At 47.1% G+C, this 25,766-nt stretch overlaps 1 protein-coding gene and 1 pseudogene across 5 annotated transcripts in view; one reads left to right on the top strand and one right to left on the bottom strand.

Moving 5' to 3' along the window:
- The window catches only part of SLC39A11 (solute carrier family 39 member 11), a 359,113-nt gene that overhangs the window by 176,940 nt on the left and 156,407 nt on the right, over positions 1–25,766 (top strand). The window lies entirely within an intron of this gene.
- LOC141568952 (receptor expression-enhancing protein 3 pseudogene) lies at positions 1,983–6,619 on the bottom strand (annotated as a pseudogene).

The raw sequence follows: 25,766 nt of genomic DNA, 5'->3' as shown, positions 1-25,766 counted from the left end.
CAGGAGGAGACTCCAGTAACTTCTTTCCCTCTTGCCAAAAAAATGTTCCTTGATTTTGAACTTCTTTCCTTCCTTTCTTCCTTTCAGAGGAAGTCAGGCCCCTGCTCTTGTCCAGATTAATTTCTCCAGCTGTGCTCTCGATGTCTTCGGGGAGCTTGTCTGAACAGTTAGCTTTCCCTTCCCTGCCTTTAGGACAGTGTCCTCTGCCTTGGTTTCTTCATTTGCCTATAAAGATGCTCAAGGCTGTCCATTAAAAAGTTTTTTTTTTTTGATGGCATGTTAGTGTCACACAGCGAATCATATATTGTCTTGGTCAGATACAACCATATTGTTTAGGTTGCAAAGTGGTGAGCCCGGCCCTGGCATTGAAGGGGACGCTAAGACCTTACCTACCCCTGAAATCTCTCTCCTACGATTCCCCCTGCCTTCTGCTTGCAGAAGAAAACTGTTACAATGCTCTTTATTTGAGAAAGGATGGAGGCTCCTGGGTTCCTTCCACGCACACCTATGGATTTATTAGGCCAGATGGTTAATGTCCCAGGAGGCAGAGCCTCTCCCAAGGGGCCTGGCCACGGAAGCCTCGGGTTTTGGTGAGGACAGTACAGATGGGACAAGCCCGGGGGGCCAGAGGATAGCCTGGGGTCTCGCCTGGCTGGTCCAGGAGAGCAGAACATTGACTGACGGAGGGAAGGAGGAAGGAAGAGAGAGAGAGAGAACAGAGGAAAAGTCTACACTGCAGTGATGGCAAGGGCGAGGCCTGCTCTTGATGCCGAGGACAGTGCAGAACGCTTCAGTGCTTCCGGAGCAGATGAGAGCCAAGCTGCAGACCGCGCTCTCTCTCTCCTGTTATCCATGCACCTACCACGCCTGTGTATCGCTCCCTCCGTACCCCCACGCTCCTGGTCCCTTCTTTTCCCCTTAGCACAATAACCTCCCCCTTCCTCTGTGACTGCCCCCTGCTGGTACATGATCTGTGGCCTGGGACCTGTGTGTGGCGCTTGCAGCTGGAGAGTGTTTCAGGTTGTCGTCTCTCTCTGCAATGGGCAGAAGTGCCTGGACCCGATTATGGGAACAGAACTGGAGCACCTGAGTGGAGGTGGGGTGGGGAGCAGTTGGCTCTGTTCATTGCTTCAAGGGAGGAGGGGGAGAGAGGACAGCTATTTTAGAACGTTTGTGAGGCGGGAAGCTGCATGCCGCTCCGGGTAGGAAGGAGGTCTGTCGCCATCTTTCTGACTCATTCTCTTCTGACAGTGTTTTTCCTCTACATACCTCCCAGGACCAGGGGAAATGTGAGCGGGAGAGACCCTCCGGATGAAAACAAGGGAAATACCTCTGCTTCCTTAAATGCCAGCTCTCCTTCCCCATTCTCTCCCTCTGTGAGTGGGGACTTCAGCCAGTCCGTCTCCTTCTGCTGGATGCCTGCGGCCTCTTGCACGGTGGTGGAATTCGCTGTCGGAGCTTTTCAGGCCGGAGCAGGCATTTTGATTAGGTGGCCCTGGCTGTCGGGTGCAGGAGTTGGCTCAGGGGCACTGCTGGCAGCATTTGTCTCTTGAAGGGTGGTCTGGATTTACTCTGTCATGTTTACATGGTAGGTTTCCATCCGAACATAAAGCCAGGTGGAAGAGAAATATGGTACCGTAGTGATGTGTAAAGTTTGCTGTAGAGGGCACGGATTATCTGAGCTATAACTGGATTTTGATTTTAGGCCTTTAATGAGATTTATTTAAGGAAGCTCTGCCAGTGGATATTATTCTGAGCTGTCCATTAAAGCCATGTTTCATTAAACAAGGTCTGTTTCAGATGAGTTGCCTTCTGTCGTCAGTTGCAGTCTAGAAGATTCAGTGTATGTTCTTTTCTTTTTTTTTTAAAGAATTATTTTAATGGTAAAGCCTGGATAGCTAATGTTAGAAAAAAATTGATGTATCAGCATAATTTGTCTTGGGTTACCTGACTAAAAGCACACCCAGGGTGCCTTCTCTTTTTCAATTTATTTTAGTGACCTCATACCGTCCCTCCTTGCAGCCTTTCACGGTTTTCAGAGACTTTGTGCTTTGCGATCTTCAAAGGCCTTTGTGTGTTAACACATCACCCGAACGTGGCCCACCTGCTTCTTCGTCTGTTTTCTCATCTCCGTCTTTCAGTGGAATTCCATAACCCGCCGACTGACTGGAGCTGGTTTGCTTTTCTTTTTTGTTTCTGGTAGTGGTTGGTCTGGGCTGTGTCCTAGTGCCTGTCCCATAGACAGCCGTTAGACGTGCAAACAGAAACCCCATAACCGCGCAGGTCGGTACTGCCACTTGGTTCTTCACTGCTGCAGAGGCAGCAGCAGTAGCTGCTAAGTTTAAACCTTGCTGCCCAAAGTTCCCCATCGTCTCATAGCCTCATTCTTTGGCTTGGACAGTATAATCATCAGTCCCCCTTTCCTTTGAAGAAAGAAGTGGATGGAGGAATTTTCTGTATATTAAATGTGCTCCTTTGGTATAGGGAGAGAGCAGCCGTATGACAAAAGCCACCTTGAGTTCATACGTAGTGCAGGGGAAAACCAAGCACCTGTTTGATCTGCTACTGTTTCCGTCACAGCAGAGGGAGCAAACAATCTAGTACATCACCCATCGAACATACTCCTTCACATGTTTCGTTTTCACAGCTTTGTGTGAATAATGTGCAGGGTACAGCTTTCCAAACACCAACACCACAGCTCTGGGGGCTTGGACCCCCACCTCCCGGGCGGCAGGGTGCACAGTATAGCAGAGCGAGCTGCCAACACCAGGCTGCACGCTCCCTGGCTTCTTGCGCTCCCCGGAGTGGTGCTGGCGCCCATGGGAGCCAGGCCTGGTGTGTGTGGACACACGTGCTCAAAGCAGCCAGAGCTGCGAGGTGTCGGTCCACTTTTTCCTCCGGTGGGGTCTGGCCGAGCCGAACCCTGCACCCAGCTCTGGTTTCGGGTAGGAGGTTTGGATGGGGACACTGCCTCCAATGGCAGGGGTGCCATTCTCACCTGCAGTGCCCATGTCTCTGTCCTGACTTTGGAAGACTCCTTGGCCTGGCTTCTGGGCTACTTGTGGCTTAGACCTCCGGCCGACTCCCTCCCCTTCTCCTCTGCACTTCTGGACAGGGCTGATTTCCCCTCTGCTTTCCTTTATCGTCACTGACCTCCCTGGATCTCATCTCTTTCCCATGTGACTTAACAGGAACTTTTAGGGGTCCTCTAGCCAGACTCCTCATTCTGGCCCTTCTGGTCTGCTCTGACTGGTTGTGAGCTTCAAACAGACATTAAGTATTGAGACATTCTCGCTCTTAATGAATGCTGAGTGGTGATTGCAGGGGTCGGGGTTGAGACTAGATATTAGGGCAGCACAGAAATGGTGTGTTTGCCAGGACAGGTGACAGGAGGAAGCACAGAAGCACCTGTCATGGAAAGTGACATTGAAGAGCAGATCAGACCAGTATCTGCTGGGGTCAGGTTAGGAGAAATCCGTCCCAGAGAAAGAAGAACTGAGATGACCCGGAATTGGGGGCTGTTCTGGGAAGTGTGTCTGCCGAGGTGGACGTTTGCATTTCTGCCATCGACTTCGGGAAGCTCTGTGCTACGGATGTGCACTTGCTCCCAAGATGCTCATGGTAGAGGAGGTAGCTGGAATGTTTTGCAATGCCTTTTATAAAGCGCTGTAAGTGGCCCGGAACCTAGGGATGAAATGATTTATCTGAAGACATACAAAGGGTCAACACGTGTCTATATTTAACAACAAGCACAAGTCATTTTGATTTACAGTCACGTTAGTGGCATGTGACGTGGAAAATACTGGCAGAGCTGGGACTGAGACCCTGAGCTCTGCCAGCCTTGGCACATCTGAGGGCCAGCTGGGCACTGCTTTTGTCTCTTTGTTTATCTTGCTCTGGGCAGGTTCCTTCTCTGCAGTTCAAGGGAATCTTATTTACAGTGAAGAGAGGTGGGGCAGGAGGTGGGGAAGGGAGCTTGTTTGCATGTCCGACTGTGGTTTTGCCTCCTCTGGATGGGCAGTCCAGCGTGGCGCTTGGCCAGCGGCCCGTGGGTCCTGTCGTCCGTGTTCACAGTAGTGACAGATGGGAACAGGGAGCCGAATTCTGGGGAAAATTGGCCCCTCCAAAGCCCGCTCCAGATTTCCAGGTCGTCCCCGTAATGTCCTGGCATAAGCGTGGGAGCTCGAGAACACTGGGTGAGAAGCCAGAAGCTTGTGGTCAGCAGCACCCACCAGCTTTCTTCCTAACTCACAAGAAGCTGTGACCCAGGTGGCACTGGTCACTGCTGCTTTCTCTGCAGTTGGTGACCTTTATTCCTAGGTTTCAACTTAAGTCATCCAAAGAATGAAGGACTGAAGACCGGCGACAAAGAATCCTTCCTTGACCAAACTTTAGTGAGTTGTAATTGAATACACTTGACCTTAGTTTGCTGAGCTCAGTTTTAGGAAAAAAATCCGGCTAAGTTGCCTTATGGAGAATTCTCCCATCGTTGATATCGCCTCACCTTGGCCTGCCTTTGGCAGGAATCCTATTAGGCCAGTTTAGCAAGAGTCCCCCTTCTTTTGATATCTAACTAAATTCCTACATCCAATGACGTCCACCAAAAAAGGATGTCTTCGCCTGGCTTTCCCCTCTCCGGGGAACTGATGGCAAACATCCAATAGACACAAAACATATCTGCTTCCCTTGTCTGAAAAAGCCCTTCACCTTCTGTCATAGTTTGGGCTGCTATAACAAAATACCGTAGGCCGGGAGGCTTACAAACAACAAACATTTATTTCTCACAGTTCTGGAGGCTGGAAGTCCAAGATTCGGTGTCTGTTGAGAATCTGCTTCCTGATTTCTAGACAGCCGTCTTCTTGCTGTGTCCTCACGTGGCAGAGGGGGCCTGGGGGCTCCTTGGGGTCTCCTTCATAAAGACACCACTTCCACTCATGAGGTTGGAGCCTACTCACCTCCAAGAGACCCCACCTCCTGATAGTGTCACATTGGGGATTGGGTTTCAACATAGGAATTGTGTGGGGATACAAGCGTTCATTCTACAGCACCCTTACTCTTAGAAAATTCTTCCTAACAGTTAGCTCTTTCCATGGAGCCTTCCCCTGTCACTACTCCTTCATTATGGTCCTCCCCTCCCCGGCAGCAAGTACCAGTGCTAACTACTGGTTTATGAAGTCCCTCTCCCAGGAGGCCTGAGCTGCGTCATCTTTGTCTTGGTCCCCTGTGCCTGGCACAGGGCCTGGTATATGCTGAGTGAGCCTCCAGCATCTGTTCCCGCAGGCTCACTCGGCATAGAGCAGGCCCTGTGCATCCGCCAGAACGTTTCCCTGCCCTGGAGCGCACGGGCTCCCCGTCTGTACAGAGCAGGAGTGGAGAGGAAGGAGGGCAGTAGGTTCAGGGCGAGAGTGGCCGAGTTTGCAGGTCGTCGGAGGAGGCTGGGTAGCGAGACGTCCGGATCTCTTGTCTCCTTTTCCTCCAGGCAGACAAATCACTCCAGACAAATAGAAGACCAATCAAGCCCAATTACTTTGAAAAACTCCTGATTGTTTCCCTCCATTATCTTCTCTCCCCACTGCCCCCTTCAAATTTAATGGGGAAAAAAAACACCCAAAAAATTATGAAGATAAACGATCGGGTGCCCCCAGGCTCCTGCGATCTCCAGTCCGCTAAAGACTCTGAGGCTTGGCTGCCGTTCTGTGCTTGGCTGCCGTTCTGTGCTGCGGGGCTGGCGCAGGCCTCCAGGGGCGGCAGCGGGCCCACCAGTAAAGCCTCGAGGGACTCACGGTTGCTGGAGCCATTGCAAGTAGTCATTGCAGAGCATGAGAAGACAGTGATTATTTTTCTTGTGCCTGACAAGGGGTGTCTTAGAAACCAGGAACTATCACAGATTGGGATGTGACTTCCATTTGCCCAGCATCCGGGGCTGAGCTAGGCTTTTGTTGTGGACAGTCCATCTGAGAAACTAGACTTGACCTAGACTCGCCCTTGCCTAGGGGTTCTGCCTGTGCCCCCCTGCTCCTGTGCACGTGGATGGGCTTTCTTAATGAACCTGTTTCTTAATCCTTTCCTAACTACGATTTATCATCTTTGACTAAGAGGAAAAGAACCAAAATAATTCTTGGTTATTTGTAAGATGAGATCCAGTCCGAAATGGCCATCGGAAGAGGAGTGCCCTGGAAAGGCCTTGGGTCTTACTGAGCGACCATCCTGGGCAGAGGGATACCCGCCAGCAGAAAGGGGTTTTTCAGCTGATACCAGGAAACTAATACCACACGTCCTGGTTTACTTCCATCAGCTAGCTGTTAAATCTGTTTCTTCTTTTACTAGTTTTCAAAGCATGGATAGTCAGTCATTCTAGCTATATACACTTGTTTTTGGCATGCTGCTGTGAGCCAGCCTTCCCTTTTCTTCGTTCATTCATTCATTCATTCATTCACCCTTCCCATGTCTTAGTTTCCTAGGGCTGCCATAACAAATTACCATGAACTTGGCTGACCAAACAACAGCATTTTACTCCCTCACTGTTCTGGAAGCCCCCTGTCAGCAGGCCTCTGCTCTCTGAAGGCTCACGCAGCTTCCGATGGCTCTGGTCAGTCCGTGGCATTTTGGGCTTGTTCATGCGTCAGTCCAGTCCCCGCCTCTCATCACACGGCCATCTCCTCTGTGTAGCTTCTCCTAAGGACCCACTCGTGGGATTTGGGGCTCCCTCTACTCCAGTATGACGTCATCTTTGTTACATCTGCAAAGACCCTGTTTTCCAGTCAGGTCACATTCTGAGGTTCTGGATGGGCATGGATTTCGGGGGCGATGCTCGTCAACCAGTTAACAAGTGGCATTCATCAAAAAGCCTAATAATGTGCCAGGTGCTGTGCCATTGACTGGGATTAGTATGTTCGTGGGCAAACACAGACATGGCCCTGTCCTTCTAGAACTTGCCGTCTTGATGGGAAGACAGTGACGAAACCATCGCACATGCATCCAGTTACAAACTACAGCCTGTCTGCTGTGGTCTCCAGGTCGTCATCAGCTGTACCTTGTCCAGGTCTCTGCTGCTTTCCTATGTCCCGATCCCGTCGCCTTTGCCGCAGCTCAAGAGGGCTGGGCTCTCGCCGCCAGCTCCTGCCTTCCACTGCAGCTCACACCTCTGTCTTGGGATCGGACCCTGAGCCATGCACTGGTCACCTCCAGGATGCAGGGGGCCTTCACCTCAGTGGAAGGAGGCCTGTGGGTGAGCAAAGCCTCCCCCTCCCTGCTGTGAGGCGTCCAGTACCTGTGACTGAAGTGCTCCATCACCCGCCATTGCAGCCCACATTGCAATTCCGGGCGCCGAGGCCGCCTCATTGGCTTTCAGCCTTCATTCTCATGTATCTGCAAGAAGAAATCTTTCTCTCCAACTTTACTTAAACCCTAGTTTTCATATTTTCAATTTGAAGGATTTCTCTGCTGCTATGACCTCCTGCAACATAACCCTTCTGGAGCGCAGCGTGCTTTCTCTAATAGGCACAGACTCGTAGGGGATCATTTTGAAGCTTGGGAAAAGGGAGGTGCTGGAAGCAAGTGCCCCTCTGCACTGTCGCTAGTGGATGCGGGACTCTCTAATGGCTGCTGTTCCATAATGACTGTCCACTTTCCCAGCAGAGTGATGCAGAAACCCCTGCAGGTGTGGTTCTGCGGCTTAGAGTTGCATCAATAACTACAGATAAGGCTCTCACTAAATAATTGTCCCCAGTTACTTACTACCATTTTTTATGCCCTGGAGGGCTGCACCTGCCCTCTCACTGATCCCTTTGTCCCCACCTTTCCTTCCTACAGTGAGTTCTCTGCCCAGCCTCCAGAGTGACCCTGTAACAATGCAAATCAGAACCAAGACTGTGTCTGAACCAAGTCCGAGGACCTAACCATAGGACCTTCCCCTCTGTCCTCTGTCTCACCGTCACTGGACCTTGCAGGTCCTCAGTCACACCTGTGCCTGCCTTCTCAGAGCCTTTGAGCTTGGTCTTTCCTCTGGCTACGCACAGCTCTGGTTCCTCCCTTAGTGACCTCTCTGTTCAGATGACTTGTCATCCCCTTGCCCTGTTCCCCTCTCCACCATGCTCACAGCAGCAGACACTCTTTTTGTGCGCGTTTCTTTGTTGCTCGTCTCCTGAGCTCGGGATTTCTCTGTTGCCACAATCCCAGCGATGAGAAAAGCGCTGTATGTTAGTGCAGGGAGGTTGTAGTGTTGAAGTAATGAAGGAGAATGACGGAGATCATCAAGTCTGCCAACCCTGGTCTTTCCAGAAGACTCCATTCTCCCCTCCTCCAATTGGGATTCAACACAAAGAATAGGGGATTTGAGAAATAAGATTTAGATGGTTGTGATTGTTAGGGTTGAGGATGAAAAAGCCAAAGCAGCATGCAGGCTCTCGCTCAGGTTGGGAGGCAGATGGAGAGGGCCTTTTCCTTTGCTCTCTGTCTGTCTCCTCCTTCTTGGGAGTAGTGGGGGGGTGGGGAGGTGGGGGAGGAGGGAGCTGGGTGGGCGGGTGCTGCCAGGGCCACGGAGCTTCCCAGTGTCTGAGCTTGGACCTGGGCAGGGCTGTTTCCGTCCAGGCGCCCTTAAACATGGCACTGCTAATGTCCGCGCAGACAGTCACCTTGTTTCCTTCTTTTCCTGTCTGGGTTTATAAAAGGCCATTAGAGTTTCCACATGAAGCCAGAGAGAGTGCAGCCCAATTACTTGGGCTGATGGGGGTGTCAGTAACGTGGCTTTTATTAAAACAGTTCTGGATGCTTGGCACACTGCTTCAGGCTGGGCACCGTGTAGTCCATGAAATGGCACCTCCTGCCCTGACAAGAAGCCTTCTCTGCTTTCTCTGGGCAGCAGCCCCCTGAGCGCCGAGCAGCTGCTGTGGAGAAGGGTGCTGGGTCTGGTGTCGGGAGTTCTGGGCTCCTGACCTGGCCCTGCCGCTGTAGGAGAGAAAAGAAAACAGGTGGTGTGTGTGTGTGCATATATGTGTGCATGTGTGTGGACATGTGTGTACATGCATACAAGTGCACACATGTATGCATGTGTATGTGAGTATACTTCACACATGCAGTGCATGTATACATGCATGTGTATATATGCACACACGTTTGTGCATGCATGTTTGTGTCACATCACAAGTGTTCACACACACACCTGTCCATGCATACATGTCTACAAATTCACCACACGTGAATTTGCTTATGTGTGTACACGTGTGTACATGAGTGTGCATGCATGCAAATGTGTGTACGTGTGTGTGTTCCTTCTTTGATAAGCTCAGGAGCTTTCTAGTGAAAAATCTCTGCCTCTGAGCCACTGAACCAGGTTTTCACTGTTTGTTTCACTAGGGTTCTTGGGTTTGGTTCAGGTCAGGGGAGAAGCCTAGAAACTTATGCCTTGCCTCCTTCAGGGACCACCTTGGGGCTGTTCTAAAGTGTTAACACAGACAACAGAACATTTTGTCTCTGACAGCAGTGGGATAACTCAGTGTGAATTCCTCTGGGGGATCTGAACTGTTCTGATAGATCATTTGTGTGCTCATAAGATTGGATGTTTCAGCCCCTCAGAAATTCGCAGTACATCTCCACTTCTTTGGGGGCTGCCAGTTGAGAACTAACATTTCCTTCATGGTTTTGTGCTTAGTCATCTTCCCACCATTTGTCCCCTGGAACTGGTCTCACTAGGTGGCTTCTCAACTGCTAAATGCAATGGACACTGTTTGGTGCCGTGTTGGACTTCTGACTGCCTTTGATTCACTTTGCTTGTTTTTCCTTTTTTTTTTTTTAAGGAGGGCGCAGCTCACAGTGGCCCATGCGGGGATCGAACTGGCAACCTTGGTGTTATTAGCTCCATGCTCTAACCCACTGAGCTAACTGGCTACCCCTACTTTGCTGTTTATCCCCTTTTCTCATCAGATACGCTCCATCCTTGGTTTGACCGGTACCACTTCTCCTTGCTTTCTCCTCTCTGCTCTGCTCGGTTTTTCTGCAATGTCCTGTGCTTCTGCGGATCCTGTACCTCTGCCCATCCCTTGACTGCTGTCTTCACCCTTGCCCCAGGTTCAGTCCTCTGCCCTCTCCTCTCAGGTAACCTTGCCCACGCCAGACGCTTCAGCTGCTCTCTGTGCACCACTGACTTCCGCTCACCTGTTGGGCAGCTCCAGGATGTTGGTCTGTCCCACCCAACTCAGCCTGTCCAAAGCTGAACTCATCAGCCGTCCCCAAACCCACTGCTTCTCTGGCATTTCCTCTCAACGAGCGTCACCGACACTCACTTATTTGCCTTAAGCCTGAAATGCTTGGCTCTTCTAGACCAGCACTTTCCAGAATTTTATGTGATCATAGAAAAAGTCTCTAACAGGACTGTCCAGTATGGGGTCTACTAGCCGCAGGTGGGCATGGAGGACGTGAACTGTGCTTATTGTGACTGCTTTAATTTTAATTTTATTTAGTTTTAACGAGTTTATGTTTAACTGGCTGCGTGTGGCTGGCGGCTTCCACATTGGACAGTACAGTGTAGGTGGCTTCCTTTCTCACCTCCAGCGTCCAGTTGGTCTTTGTCTGTTCCCACTGTGATCCCCTCGTTCCGGCCTCTAGCGTCTCTCCCAGGAAGGACCACAGTGGCTCCCGAGTTGGTTTCCATGCTTCCAATCCTTTCCAAAGCTGTGTTCTTGGAGAGCTCCCACTCCCCTTACAGGACTTTTCTGCAGCGTCGTCTCTCAAGTCAACTGTTTCCTTCTCTCACTCCCATGAACAGGCAGAATTGAGCGCTTTTTCTTCTGTGTCTCTTTTCCTGTTCCTGTTATTACAATTAACATACATGTTATAAATATGATTGAAAATAGATCTGTGTGCGCCTCTGTGGCCTCTTTGAGGAAGTGCCAGTGTGGTGTTTACTCATCGCTTGGTGCCCTGTGTGGGGTGCAGAACTAATAAATGTGTACTGAGCGAATGAAGGAGTGATGTGGATAATCCCCAGTGTGGTCCCTGGCTTTAGATTCCATTATATGCTTCTGATAACTTGTAAAAATTCCATCTATTGAAAAAATCACGTAACTTGAAAACTGAGTTTTCCTAGTACCGTGGAATAAATCAGATTCACTGAAGACTGTTGATTGTAAGATCCCGATTCATGCATACACACACCAAAAAGAGGTAAAAAAATCTTTACTAGGAGTTTGGGATTATGTGTATTTTATTAAGCACGAATTCTTTCAAAATTCGCAATTTGTGTGTGATCTATAGTAGCAATTTTCATTTAAGTACAGCTTTCGCTGAAATAAAATATCCCTTCCCAACCATTGAAAGAGTTTGTTGAACATTCTCACCTGGGTTTTGCTAAATAAAGGTGATGTTACAATGGAATTGTATTTCCTTGAACTCAAAGCAAACCATGGTGGGGCACTGACTCAGAAGAGACAGTAGAGAAGGAAAGAGGGAACTAGAAGTGGAGAGTTCCTATGGATGGTGGGGACCGGTGGCTGACGGGCTTGCTTCTCTGTGGGGGAAGGGTGGGGGGAAGCCTGTTCTTGATACAACAACATGTTTAGGGAAGGATTTAGGTAGTTTTCAAAGCAGGACAGGGGTGTTTTCTTCTGTCTGTGCAGTAACACCTCAGGAATGTATTTCCAAGCTGGCCTCTCTCCATCCTCCTGCGGCCTCCCCGCTTTCCTTGCCCTCTGCCTTTCCCTTCTCATTCCCAGCGATGCTACCAGTGGCATTCACCTTGAAATAGCCAGAGCAGCATTCTTCTGTATTCAGTTCATCCATTAAGCAAAGATACGGATATTTGATCAGTTACTGTGCTGCGTTCTGGGGAAACAGTGGCCAGTGGGGTGAACCGTGGTCCCCACCTTCACATCACTGCCTAGACTGGCTTCTGCTGCTGATAGGGTCACGTCCACACTCTGGCTCCAGGCAGGAGGCCTTCCCCACCCACCTTCAGCCCACCACCTGGTTGCATCTCCCACTGTAGCACCGTCCCCCCCCGCCCCCTCCCCCCCCCCCCAGTGCTGTGCTCAGATTGTCCTCTGCTTGTCAGGTTTACCCCACAGCCCGGCAATTTCAGACTCATTCTCCAAGACTCAGCTCAACTATTCCCTTTTCTATGAAACCTTTCAACTCATTCAGGCTGAGGGACCATCTCCTTCTGCATTCCCTCTACAAAGTTTTTTCATAGATTTGTCGTCAGCAGTGGTTATGTTGTGTGATACTTGATGAATTGACATGTTGATCTCACTCACTGCTTGCTTCTTTCAGTTCAGAGGCTGTGTCATACCTGCCTTCGTATGCCGAGCACCCACAACACTGCCTGGTATGTGGCAGGTATTCAGGAAGTACCGAAAAGGGAACAGTATTTTTATTGGGGTAATAAGTGCCTTCGTAGCCCAGGAGAACTCACTTACTGTCTTTGTACCCAACAGCGACTCATCCCACCTCATTTTTGTCCTTTGGCCCCCTCTCCCTAGCACCCCATTAGAACAGTGGCATCAAGTCGGGAATCACGTCTTGTTTTAATCCATCTCTTCATAACCATGTTTTTTTCATGTGTGCGCTGTGGGTTTTGATAGCAAATTAATGTGCCCCCCCCTTTGTTCTTCCAATGTAAGATTCTCAGGCGATTTAGCAGGAATGAGACTTAAAGAGCAAGCACGGTGGCCAAGGAGCTTGCTGCTATATTGAGCCTCTGCTCCACGTGCCTTCTTCACCCAATAGTATTGGGTTTCTTTCCCCCCCCCTTTTTTTTTTTTTTTTTGGTGGGGGCAGCAATAATAGGGGATATTGTTTTCTTAAAACTTTGTGTAAATGATCATTTTGACAAGGGAACAAAAGCCCTCAGTCTGATTGGCACAGTATTTGAAATCAAAGTCACAGCTATCGTTATGAGGACCTGATTTCCTGGTGATTGATGTAACGTAATTGCCTCTCGGAGAACTTCCCCTGCGGAAAACAGGAGTGCGGGCAATGAGTGACAAGCTGCACTCAGCCCCCTCCTTCCCCCCAGCTTCTCTCTTGGATCCAGTGAGTCAGTCGGAGGAAGTCGTTTGGTGAGCAGTGGCCAAGAAATCTTCCTGAACAGCACCACACTGAGCGCTTTCTAACTCTAGACATTGTGTGTGAATCAACCTGGTGCTTGGTTTGTGGACCAATTGCTTCTGCATCTTATCATCTCACCTAGAAGCCACAGGCGTTTATAGCGCCTTTTAGCCCTAGAACCAAGAGATTCGATTTGGCCTGCTGCTCACTTAGAAAAGACAGGGGAAAAAAATCACCCCAAATCAATGGGGAAATCGACTCCTCAATCTGGAAGGCATGGTGCAGTGTTATTAAACTATTTCTCTTCATCCTTCTTCTACCCTAGGAAGGTAATTATCTCGTTGTTTTTTCCTCCTTAGACTCTCAAGAGAAGGAGAGTCTATATATGTTTTGTCTTCTACTCTGGTCTCCCAATAACTTTTATGATTAGAAAAGAAAATTATAAATGCCTTCCCTTTCGCCATGGAAGCTCATTTCATGCTGTGCACTCCTTGGTAAAGAGCAAGATTCTCCTCTCTGCCTTGGTCCTTCGTAGCATTCATTCAGCAGATCTTTACTGAGCACCTACTGTGTTTTCCTGATCAAGGTGAGGCTCCTTCTCTCGGCCCCTCTTGCCATGGAGCCAAGAGGCAGGGTTCATATCATTTTTATTTTAACCTGTAGTTAAAAGCCCTTTCTCTTCAGACTTGTCTTGTCTGCCTGTCAGGCTTGTGTTAGTCAGCGCAGGCTAACTGCTGTAACAAACAGCCCCTACAGCCCCGGTAACGGGTTGCTTCTTGCTCAAACCACAGTCCCATTTGGGTAGCTTGGGGTGGGGGTGTCCTGCTCCATACCCTGTCCCATGCTCCTTGCTGTGTTCTGGCACCCAGACTCCATTCATCTGGTGGCTCTCAGAGTCTTGGAGTTCTCCCCTAGATTCTCTGCATTTGGCCTGCAGACAAGAAAAGAGCATTAGCAAGGAGGATTTTGTGAGAGATTTTTTTTTCTGCCAAGTCTAGAAATGTTATGTATCTCTTCTGCTCCCATTCCATTGGCTAGAACCGAGTCACATGGCCCACCTAACTGCAAGGAATGCTGGGAAGTGTACTCTACCTGGATGTCCAGGAGGAAGAAGAAATGGAATTTGGTGAGCATGTAGCCATCTCCCCCGTTGCTGTCAGCTTCCACGTGGGGACAGTTCTGGGCAGTTCTTGGTGCGTTTTTCATCGGTCTCCCTTGGGATCGCTCCCTGAGCTTTGTTCTCAGTTCAGACTTACGCTTCAGTGTGCTGTCCTCTGACCTCAGCCTCCTGTCTTTCTACACCCCTTGTTAGTTTACTTCGTCCAGAGACCTCTGTTTTGGACATGTTTTTACAGTCCTCACCTCTCCTTTCCCAGGTTTCTTCCCTACTTTCCTGTGATCGTCTGAATTACTATCTGCCCAGCTCTCTCACACCTTGTCCTCCGACCTCAGCCTTGCTGGACCAGTCTTACGAGCCATCTTTGCTCCCCGTCTGGGGCTGCCAGGGTCTCTGAGAGTGAGCACACAGCATCAGGGAATCGTGCCAGTCCAGATTCCAGGTCTCCAACTCAGCTGGGTCCTCAGGCGTTGGTCAGCTCTTTCTGTTGTGTATTCGGTGATAATTCAGAGATTCACCAGGCTCCGGAAGCCTCTTCTCAGCCTTCGTCCTCCTCTTAGCGAACAGCTTTGTAAGAGACAGTAAGGCAAGGACACCCGCAGCTGCCTGCTCCCCTCGCTGGATCCAGACTTGTACTGAGGAGCCATCTCCTTTTGTTCAGTCCTAGAAGGTAAGGTGTCTGCTCCCCCAGCTCAAGGCAGTTCTTTGTTCTTCCTGTCTGGCTTCTCCCTTTCCTCCTTCCATTAACTATCCCTTTCCCTGCCTAACCCCTCCCCTGGCTCTTTCCGTCAGTCCACATATGCTCGTGTATCCTTTGTCTTGGGGGAAAACAAAAGTTTTTCTCTCAACCCTGCGACCTCTCTCTAGCTGCCACCCACTTTCTTTTTTCGTCTTTTCAATAAGACTTCTAAAAAGAGAGGTCCACATTAGCTGTTTTCATTTCTTCACCTCCCATCACTTCTTGACCAGTGATCGTCTAGACATCAAATCCAATGGAAAACTGTGTCATTCTGCTGGAATTCCCAGCACATTTGCAATGGGGAGCCTCTGCCTGATTTTAAACATCTGCCCTCTCACTTCTGTGGCCCTCCCAGTTCTTATCCTTTCTTTCTGGAAGTATCTTACCAACCTCCCTGGGGCTTCTCTTTCTTTGTCTGTCCATTAGAGTAGTGTTTCTCCCCTAGCATTTCATCAGCAGCCCTCTTGTATTTGTACTCACATTCTCTCCTGGGGATCTCGCTCAGATTCACAGTTCAACTTAGAACTTGGGGGCAGAGGCTCCCAAATCGATTATCGAGTCAAACTTTCTTTCATGGATGTCAGAATCAAATATTCCCACTCTTGTTGGCTATCTTTACTTGTTTGCCCAATAACCACATATATTTAGTGGGTCTAAAATGGAAACTCGATTTCCTTTTTCCCCGACCTCAGCTTTCTCGATCTCCTTTATTCCTGAGACCTGGAAGAAGGTAATGGAACCAAATCTAGTCAGCCTCTCAAGCCAGAAACCTCAGCATCATTTATCTCTCCTCCTTCTTTTTTTCTAATCCCCCAAACTCCCTTAGTGGCCAAGCCCTGCTGATTTGGCTTCAAGATTTTGCTTCAAGATCGTTATTTCTTGAATCCCTTCCAACTATAACTGGTCTAGTTGAGTCCCTCATTGTAACTTGCCTGGGCCATTCCACTCGCCTCCTTACGCGTTTCTCTGCCTCTGGTCTTGCCCTGTCTCTCCCCAGCCTAAATGTCTGCATTCACTTGCTTTCGACCCTTCATTGGGTCAGAGTCCATAGCTCCTTACCGGCACCCAAAGCCATGCTGAGCAGCCGAACCTGCGGTTACCTCGGGCAAATCAAATACACCCCTATGGTATGAATCAAAATGAAATCGAGCAAAACAACTTTTCCTGGTGCTGTGCTATGCGAGTGGGAACTGTGGCTCAGAGTAAAATTAGTAGTGATAGCATCATATGTGGATTATGAAAGAGCCGAATCTTAAATAACTTAGATGAAAGTCAAAGCTGATGTGCTGTTGAAAACTGTGCAATGACTCAAGAAGTCTCTCTTGTGAATGTAACAACTCCGGTGTGAAAGACACAGGGATGGAATGAAACTGTTATGTGGAATGTGAGAAGAGCAAGTTAATATATTATTTTATATAACATTTTATTTAAGATATGCATACGTAAGTAAATGAGTGAAGTAGTGCAAATAGACATTTGACTGTTCCATCCACATGTGCACCTCCAAAAGTTTATATATTCAAGTTTGCCCAACTCTGTCCTCTTTAATGGGAAAATGGAGATTTGCCCTATATTCAGAGTTGGTGTATATTTGGGCAATATAAGCGTCTGTTAGGGTTTTGTTTGACTATTAGGCCAATGACGACGTTTGAGCGCTAGAACACCAGGCCTCAATGACTGTACCTAGTAACTTCCCAACCCTTTCCTTCAGTGAAACAAGCTTAGAGCTGATCAGGTAGGCAAAGCGATAGTGCAGCTTGGGACTCTGAAAAGATCGTGCCTTATAGGATGCTTAGCTCTCCTACATAGGTGAGTAAAGGTTCTAGAAGGCCTTCTGAAAGACCGCTAAATCCAAGTCAACAAGCAACCACTAACCCCATCTGTTGGTACTGGATAGAACTGATGTATTTGGTTTCCTTCGAATGGCTTTGTTCACATGTATGAAAGTTCCTGGATTGAACGTTAGTTGAAGGTTCTGTACAGTCCTTTTCTTGGCGCTGTGGTAAAATACCAAAGAAATAGACGGCATATTTTAGACTTTTGAGCACCTTATAATTTAATGGAGTTCAAAATGTAGACAAAAAATGTTTAGTGTCAGTCTTGAGATGAGTGTAAAGGTCTTCCATCTCATTCTATCTTCATCTCAACGTCCTTGGGTTAATTATTTAATTCTGACTCGTTTGACTCTAGGAAGAATTTTGCAGCTCTTAAGATGGCTCAATTAACACAAACAGAAAAAAAAAATATGTCATTAGAAATGGTGAGTTGAGTGCAAGGGCAGTAGAGTTTGCAAGGTGGGATGGGAGCAATTAGCGAAAGTTTCATTTCTAAACCCCACTTAAAAGAATCGGGAAATGGGGGAAATCATTTCTTTTTTTTCCACAAGGACATTCACATTTAGGGTTTAGGTTTGCATTTAGTTAGAACAGAACGAACAAATGGAAGCAGAGATCTGCTGAGGAGAGCTGGTATTTTTTAATGAGGATTTTTTTCCCTTTCTATATTTGCTGTAGTCCTGGCAAGCGTGTGCACAAATAGCCACGATTTGTAAATTGTTCCTGACATATGTTCTGCTCTTTGAATTCCCTGAGTGCCTGCAACATAATTAGAAAGAAGCAATCTTTTACATCAGTAATGGGAAAGGGGCCATGGTTTCAGCATGCAAATAAGATGTTACCTAAACAGAAAATTACAGATGCGCCAGCAACTGTTCTCATGATGGAGGCAGAAAGGGAGCTATTGGGGCAGCGGGAACCGTTCCTAGCTCTGCACGCTGACATTTCTGTCTGCTGCTCAGAGCCACTGACTGTAGGGAAGATGATGCAGATGAAAGAGCAGGAATGCAAAACGCTCCGGAGAAATGCACGCAGCCTTTATCTGTGTTCCCTTTGTGGGTTGGAGGCTACGGACTTGAAAACAGTTTTTCATGTGCTTCCTCTGCCCTGTAGCACAGCCCCTCTTCTGATACAGAGTGGAAGAGCTAGACACACTTTACAAGGGGTACAGCTCCTAACTTCAGTTGATGACTCATTCATTCATTCATTCATTCACTCACTCACTCACTCTATTTAGTGAGTGTCTGAACAGTTGAGTGTGTACTTAGTGCCATCCTAACCTCTGGGCCACATCAGCATACCAAAGAGACAAAGTGCCTGCCCTTATAGGACTTACATCCAATGGGGGTCCAGATAGTAGACAGATACAATGTTCTCTGGTTCTACGGGGGAAAATAAAGCAGAGTACTAGGATGAAGTGTGACTAGGCTGTTACTTTAGATAAAGATATTAGGGAATGCCTCTCTGAGAAGGTGGCTTTTGAGAAGAGACCTGAATGATGTGAAGGAGAGGACCATTACAGTTTCAGTGGCGAGGGTATCATGTTCAGAAGGAGCCTCCTGGTCGGGGGGGGGGGGTGCATCCTGGTCATAGGGAGCACCCCAGGCAGAGGGAGCATCACTGAGAAGGCCCTGGATCTGGGAAGTGCTTGGTATCTCCGAGGAACGGCCAGGAGACCAGTGTGAATAAGGGGAGTGTGGACAATAGGCAGCCAGCGAGGTGGACAGGCCTCAGACCACAGGGGCCTTCAGATATTGTTTCAGGGATGACAGAAAGCCATCAGGAGATTTGATCAGAAGAATCACATGAGTGAACCCAAGTTACAAAGTAGTATTCTGGAGGCCTGTGAAAAGTAGATTCTGGGAGCTGGGGGACAAGAGTGGAATCCAGGTTGGAAGGATTTGTTATAGTGGAGGAGAGGGCGGCTTGGGCTGAAGAAACAGTGGTGGAGCTGAGTGTTGGACTGTTGGGATTTGCTGCTGGATGAAGGCTCTGGGAGGAGGGGAAGGGCCAAGGAAGAGTTCTAGACTTCGGGTTGAGTGACTAGGTGAATGGCTGCAGAACAAGTGAGGAGTGGGAGTTCTGGACCCAAGATGCCTTTTAAATATCCAAGTGGCGCTATTGATCAGACAGATGGAGCCATGATTGTGGAATCCATAGCGATGTCTGGGCTGGAGATACCGTAGCAATCCCAGAAGAGGATAATGTCTTGGAAGCCAGGTAAGGAATATTCCACAAGGAAGAATTGATGAACCAGGTGAAATGCTGAGAGGATAAGGAGGATTAGGTCTGGGAAGTGACTCTGGTGTTGGGCCAGATGGAATCCAGTGGTGACTGACAAGAGCTGTCTTCTTGGAATGGTGGGGATGAAAGGCTGGTTGGCATGGGTCAGAGAGACACTGAGAGACTGACAAGTGAAGAAGTGAAGACAATGGTATAGAAGACTGTGGAGGAGTTGCATTGTAAAACGGAATAGAGTGGTGGTTGAAGGGGAAGTGACGTCTGTGGCAGGAATTTTTTTAAGAGGGAGATGTTCTAGAAAGCATATGCTAATAGGAATAATCTAGTAAAGAGGGAGAAATTGGCGACCCAGGAGAATTGAACGTTGTTGTGTAGGTGAGAGGGGGTGGGATAGGAGGAAGGCTAGTCCATCTGTGTATCAGGACAGAAGGCAGAGCAGATGACACAAGGACGGGAATGCTGGTGCTTTCGGTGGTGGCAAGCTGAGGAAGCTTTCTTCTGATTTCTCAGTGAAATAAGAAATAAGAAAAGAACATCAACTGGGAGGAAGGCGGTTTTAGAGGATCAAGGAGAATGAAGGTATGGAATAGACTCCTTTGAAAGTGGGAGCATGTCCTCCTGAGATGAATGTAGTAGAAATGCCTAGCAGCCTGGCGAGATTTCAGACCCGGCCGGGCATCATGGCAGTGTTTTTCTCCAGCCTGCGTTAGCTGTTTGGGAACAGGTGCGGAGAAGATGGAAGCATGGCATTGATAAGGCACGTGTGCAGGTAGAAGCCGAGGGTGGTTATAATGCAGGACCACTGCTGGATAAAGACGGAAGTGAGGACACAGGGTGGGTGTTGAAAGTAAACAGGTGGTTGAGCCAATGGCATAGAGGTACGAGTGGGACCAAAGAATTACTGGATTGAGGATTCAGAAGAAAGGAGATGGAAATATATGCGTAGAAGGCCGGTGATCAAATATCTGGGCTGCCCGGAATTGAGATTTTTGGAGGTAGTTCCTTTATAAATAATGCCCTTGGGATTAGTTGGCTGCAATAGTGTGTCGGACTTGCATTGGAGGCGAGGCATGTAAGGAACCAGATAAGGAACCCAGACCAAGGTATTGGATGGCTTATTTACACAAATACTGACATCGTTAATTATGGTGCTTAAATCTCAATAAATTGGAGAAGGGTCTAGGCGAGAACTAGATGATTGGGAGAGATGACCTCTTAGCTGTCAGTATTAGAGGGGTATAAGGATGTTCTAATAGAATTAATTTTAGCTTTGGAATAGATTTCACAGCTGCATAGAACCAACACTTCATTTGAATAAATATGAAACTTAAGTTGAGTATGCAGCAATCATTGCCATTCCAAACTCCGTAATAAGCTGTTTAATCTGAAGATAGGAAGCAGAAGCTAAAGAATAGCTAGTCTGAAAATACAGTCATAACCTAGAAGTTGATTTAAGGATCCAAATCTAGTCCACAGAAAATCTCTTCTATTTTGATAGCCTGCAAGTATCATCAGAAGTCCTTGAGACGACCAGACAAGAATTGCCGTAGTCTGATGGTACTCTAGAAACATACATACGAAAATCATTCCGGTGCTGAAGCATCTTTGTCTGATAGGCTTTTTAAGGTGATGATACTAGGTTGGTGTAAGAGTCATTGCAGTGTTTGCAATTATTTTTAGCTCTTTAAACCGCAGTGACTTTTGCACCAACGTAATGCATCTGAGAAAAGGGAAGTTTCCTTCTATAGCAAGAAAGATACGTTTTCATTATTACTGTATTATCACACATACAGTGATGAGTCCCACTCACTGTGCATTGTTCTTTTTCCAGATGAGCTTTAGAATCTCTTTGTCCAGTTTTAAAGTTTTATTATTTTGGCTGGAATTATATTAAAGCTGTTAGTGTGAAAAGAGTTACAGTGGTACCTCGGTTTTCAAATGTAATCCGTTCCGGAAGACCATTTGAGTTCTGAAATGTTCGAAAACAGAGGCATGGTTTCCCCATAGAGAGTAATGCAAAATGGATTAATCCGTTCCAGACCTTTAAAATCAACCCCTAAAACAGCAAATTTAGCATGAATTTTACTATCTAATGATACCATAGATCCATACAATTTACAGTGTTCGTAAACTGAAATGTTCATCAACAGAGACGTTCGAAAACCGAGGTACCACTGTAGTAGCTTAAGAGTTCATCACCTTTTTATTCAAGAAGACAGAATGCCTCTTCATCTGTGTCTTATTTTGTACATTCCAGTTTGTCTCACGTTTTCCTTTTTATTAAAACCTGTTGTTTAAAACAGACCCCAGGACTTTCCTGCTTGAGTGCCCCACCGTAGCAAGGTAGTCTGGTCATTGAGGTGTGAATATGATAGTTTAGAACAGGAGGCTACCTGTCAGATTCAAAGCAAGATACTGCACAGGTGACTAACAGGGTGTGTTTCCTCATTCTGAACGTGACATGAAGCTGAAGGCATGTCCTCCATTTACAGAGTGGTCGTCCTGGCTGCAGTTCTGTTCATGGGGCGAGCTGTCTTCCCAGAAAAATAAAATGGGGAAGTACAGCCGTGTACGGCAAGAGACGAAGAACAGGGCAGATAGAAAATACACTGTGGATTCATGGTCTGAAATGCAGTTTGAAATAATTCACTGTTCCTACAAATGGCTGGCAACACTCCAACAGCACACGGACCCGCCACATCGGGCCGTGAGGTGATGCGCTGCTTTGTGGGGCTCAACCGTGGGGCGTTCAGTTATAACGGCTTCTCCTTCCCATGGGCGGTGAGACAAAATACCAGTGCCTACTTGGGCCCCGCAGGAGAAGGTCACATGTCAGTCTTCGACCTATGACATACGAATACAGCTTTTCCTTCCCTCCCAAATGGAGGAGCGGGGAGGAGTGGGGCACGTATGGTAGGCATCTTCATGGCTTCCCACGGTGCCAGGTCTTTCTGATGAGATCAGCATACACTTTTATTGGCTGTTTCTCCCTCGCCACTTGCTGACAATGGTCATTTCTCAGTCAAGCCGCAGAAAATGTAGCCACTGCCCCCTGAATCACTCACACGCTCCAAGAGAACCGAGACTCAAACCTGGAATATCTTCTGTGTCACTAACTGGCCAGCTCCTACGTCCATTGAAACTTTGAAAAGCTTTGGTATTCATGAGGGCTGAGCACCATTTAAACATGACCCAGGAGTGGACCTTACCGGCTCCGTCAGCAAGAAGGCACCATTCTGGGTCGTCTCTGTGATTTTCATCCAAAGTTTTGGCAACAGCCCCCTCCCTATAGAGCCTGTACGGAGGATTTGAAGAGGAAGCAGTGTTGAGGAGACGGCTGGTGCAGGCAGCTATGATAACAGGCAGGCCTGCGAGCCCAGAAGACTCGGGGGTGTCTGTGTTAATAGTATGCGGGGTGCTGTGAGTACAACACAGCCCTCGACCGTGCTTTGTGTAGGTTTTGCTCACGCGTGCCCGTGCTTCCATTGAGCCAGTCTGCCCGAGTGGCACAGGGCTGAGCGATGCACCCTCTTCATAATTCCACTTATAAGCATCTTCTGCCTCAGGCAGCCTGGGAGATCTTTCATCAAGAAAAGCAGCTGACCCCATCCTGCTGAAGTCTGACGTTTTTCCTCGCTGGTGATCAGAGCTCCAGATGCAACTCAGACGATGAGATTAAACAATTGCAGGAAGTGACTTGAATGAAAGAAACAGCGGAGCAGGCCAGCCTAGAAATAGGGTTTGAAGAAATCTGTGCAGACCTGCACCTCTTGGGATCAGTCCTGGGTTTGTGAAGGAAAATATGCACGGAGCAGTAAAATTAACAATATACAGAGGGTGCCAAAAAAATGTATACACTTTTTAAGAAAGGAAAAAACTGTATTAAAATTGTAATACTCAACATATACCGATAACAAAAGATGAATACATTTTTGTCATGTGTATACATTTTTTTGGCTCAGAAACATCATCACTCTTAGATTTTCTGAGTGTTTCTCTTCTCCTTGTCTCTTGAATTGTGGGTACAGTAGCCCCCCACCCACTTATCCACAGGGGATATGTTTCAAGATGCCCAGTGGGTGCCTGAAACAGCTGATAGTACTGAACCCTCTATATACTGTTTTCTCCTTTACATGGAACTATGATAAAGTTCTGTTCACAGTGGTACCTCGGTTTTCGAATGTCTCCATTGACAACCATTTCGGTTTACGAACGCTATAAATTGTATGGATCTGTGGTATCATTAGATAGTAAAATTCATGCTACATTTGCAGTTTTAGGGGTTGATTTTAAAGGTCTGGAACGGATTAATGCATTTTGCATTACTTTCTATGGGGAAACTGCCTCGGTTTTCGAACATTTCAGAACTTGAATGGTCTTCCCGAACAGATTACGTTAGAAACCTGAGGCACCACTGTATATAAATTAGGCACAGAGAGATTAACAGCAATAACTACTAATAAAGCAGAACTGATGTAACAATATACTGGAATAAAAGTTATGTGAATGTGGTCTTTCTCACAATGTCTTACTGTACTGTGCTCACCCTTCTTATGATGATGATGTCAGAGGATAAAACACCTTTTTTTATTAGGTCGAGCACTTTCACCTTTACACTTACAGGAAGCACTTCACTGCTTCTCTCTGGCGTATCCGAATTGCCAGCATCACTACTCTTGTACTTTGGGGCCATTGTTAAGTAAAATAAAGGTGACTTGAACACGAGCCCTGCGACACCACGACTGTCAGTCTGGTTGCCGAGATGTCTCCTAAGTGACTGATTGGCGGGGAGCAGCTACAGCTGGGAGATGCTGGGCAGAGGGATGAGTCACGTCCCAGGCGGGATGGAGTGGGACAACACGAGATGTCGTCATGCTACTTAGCAGGGTGTACAACTTAAAACCTATGAATTGTTAATTTCTGGAATTTTCCATTTAGTATTTTTGAACCCCTGTGGACCATGGGTAACTGAAACTGTGGAAAGAGAATCCACGCATAAGGGGCGACTGACAACTGTATATGTAGTGTGTTTCTTAAAGAAGGAAAACGCTGTTGTTTCAATCGCGCACTTAGAATGCCATACTCTGGAGAGCTCAGATAATTGAGTATTACTGTTACTAACAATGACACCCACCTCTAGCAGATGTCGCAGGATGGAGGAATGAAACCCACTAATCAGGCCTAGCCAGTACCTTCCTGTTCAGTAGAGACTGAAGAGAGAACAACAGGATCTGGAGCTTCAGGAGAGAAGCTAAAGTAATTTGCCTGTGAGGCAAAGTACACACATTTATTTGAGCAGCTGGCATGTTTTCACATATATTAGAGCAGGTTTTATGAAATTGGGGACCTCTCTTGTTTTGAAGACAATTTAGAAGGCATCTTCTTGTCATTTGCAACTGAGAAATTTCTGAGTCAACAACGGATCTTGTCATATTTCCCAAAGTGATCTGTGGAATGCCAGCTTCACAAGACGCTCATTAAAATAATAAAAGGATTGGAAGAAGTTTGTGAAGTGTCGTATATTGTCTTTTGGCAGAGTAATAATCCTCACTTAACACTCACATTTCCACAGAGGCTGTGGAAATCCTACCGAGAAGAGACTCACTTCACATGATTTAACCCAGAATTTCCCAAACACCGTAAATAACTTCCTGAGGTACGACAGACACGTAGTAAACTGCAACACATTTAAAGGGTACAATCTGGTGACTTCTGACGTGTGTACACCCGTGAGAACATCACCGCCATGAATTCCTTTGTATCGCGGTTAAATTTCATTGTATGGTTATATCAGATACGTTTGTCCCTTCACTACTGACAGACATTTAGGTTGTTTCCAGTTGGGGCTATTACAAACAAAGCTGCAGTGAACATTCATGCACAAGCATAAGTCTGTGTATGGACATATGCCTTTTTTTTTTTCTTTTGGATAAATACGTAGGAGTGGAATGGCTGGATCTTAGGGTAGGTGTATGTTTAATGTTTTAAGAAATCGCCAAATAACTTTCCAAAGTGGTTCTGCCATTTTCTTTTTTTTTTTTTAATTTAATTTTATTAAATTTATTGGGGTGACAATTGTTAGTAAAATTACATAGATTTCAGGTGTGCAATTCTGTATTACATCATCTATAAATCCCATTGTGTGTTCATCACCCAGAGTCAGTTCTCCTTCCATCACCATATATTCGATCCCCCTTACCCTCATCTTCCACCCCCCACCCCCCTTACCCTCTGGCAACCACCAAACCATTGTCTGTGTCTATGAGTTTCTGTTTCTCATTTGTTTGTCTTGTTCTTTTGTTGTTTTTGGTTTATATACCACTTATCAGTGAAATCACATGGTTCTCTGCTTTTCCTGTCTGATTTATTTCGCTCAGCATTACACTCTCAAGATCCATCCATGTTGTCACAAATGTTCCTATATCATCTTTTCTTACCTCTGAATAGTATTCCATTGTGTATATATACCACAACTTCTTCATCCATTCATCTATCGAAGGACATTTTGGTTGTTTCCATGTCTTGGCCACCGTAAACAAAGCTACAATGAACATTGGAGCACACGTGTCTTTATCTCTAAATGTTTTCAGATTTTTTGGGTAGATACCCAGGAGAGGGATTGCTGGGTCATATGGCAATTCTATTCGTAATTTTTTGAGGAACCTCCACACTGCCTTCCATAACTCTGCCATTTTCTCTTGCTCTTGGCAGTTGGTGAGCGCTCCAGTCCCTCCACGTCCTCCCAACACTTAGTATGTTCAGTCTTTATAATCTTAGCTTAATAGGTGTGTAA

The sequence above is a fragment of the Rhinolophus sinicus genome, chromosome 12 (assembly GCF_057876585.1).
Source record: "Rhinolophus sinicus isolate RSI-liver-muscle chromosome 12, RSI-T2T, whole genome shotgun sequence".
NCBI lineage: Eukaryota > Metazoa > Chordata > Mammalia > Chiroptera > Rhinolophidae > Rhinolophus > Rhinolophus sinicus.
This window is presented reverse-complemented; position numbering and strand designations above follow the sequence as displayed.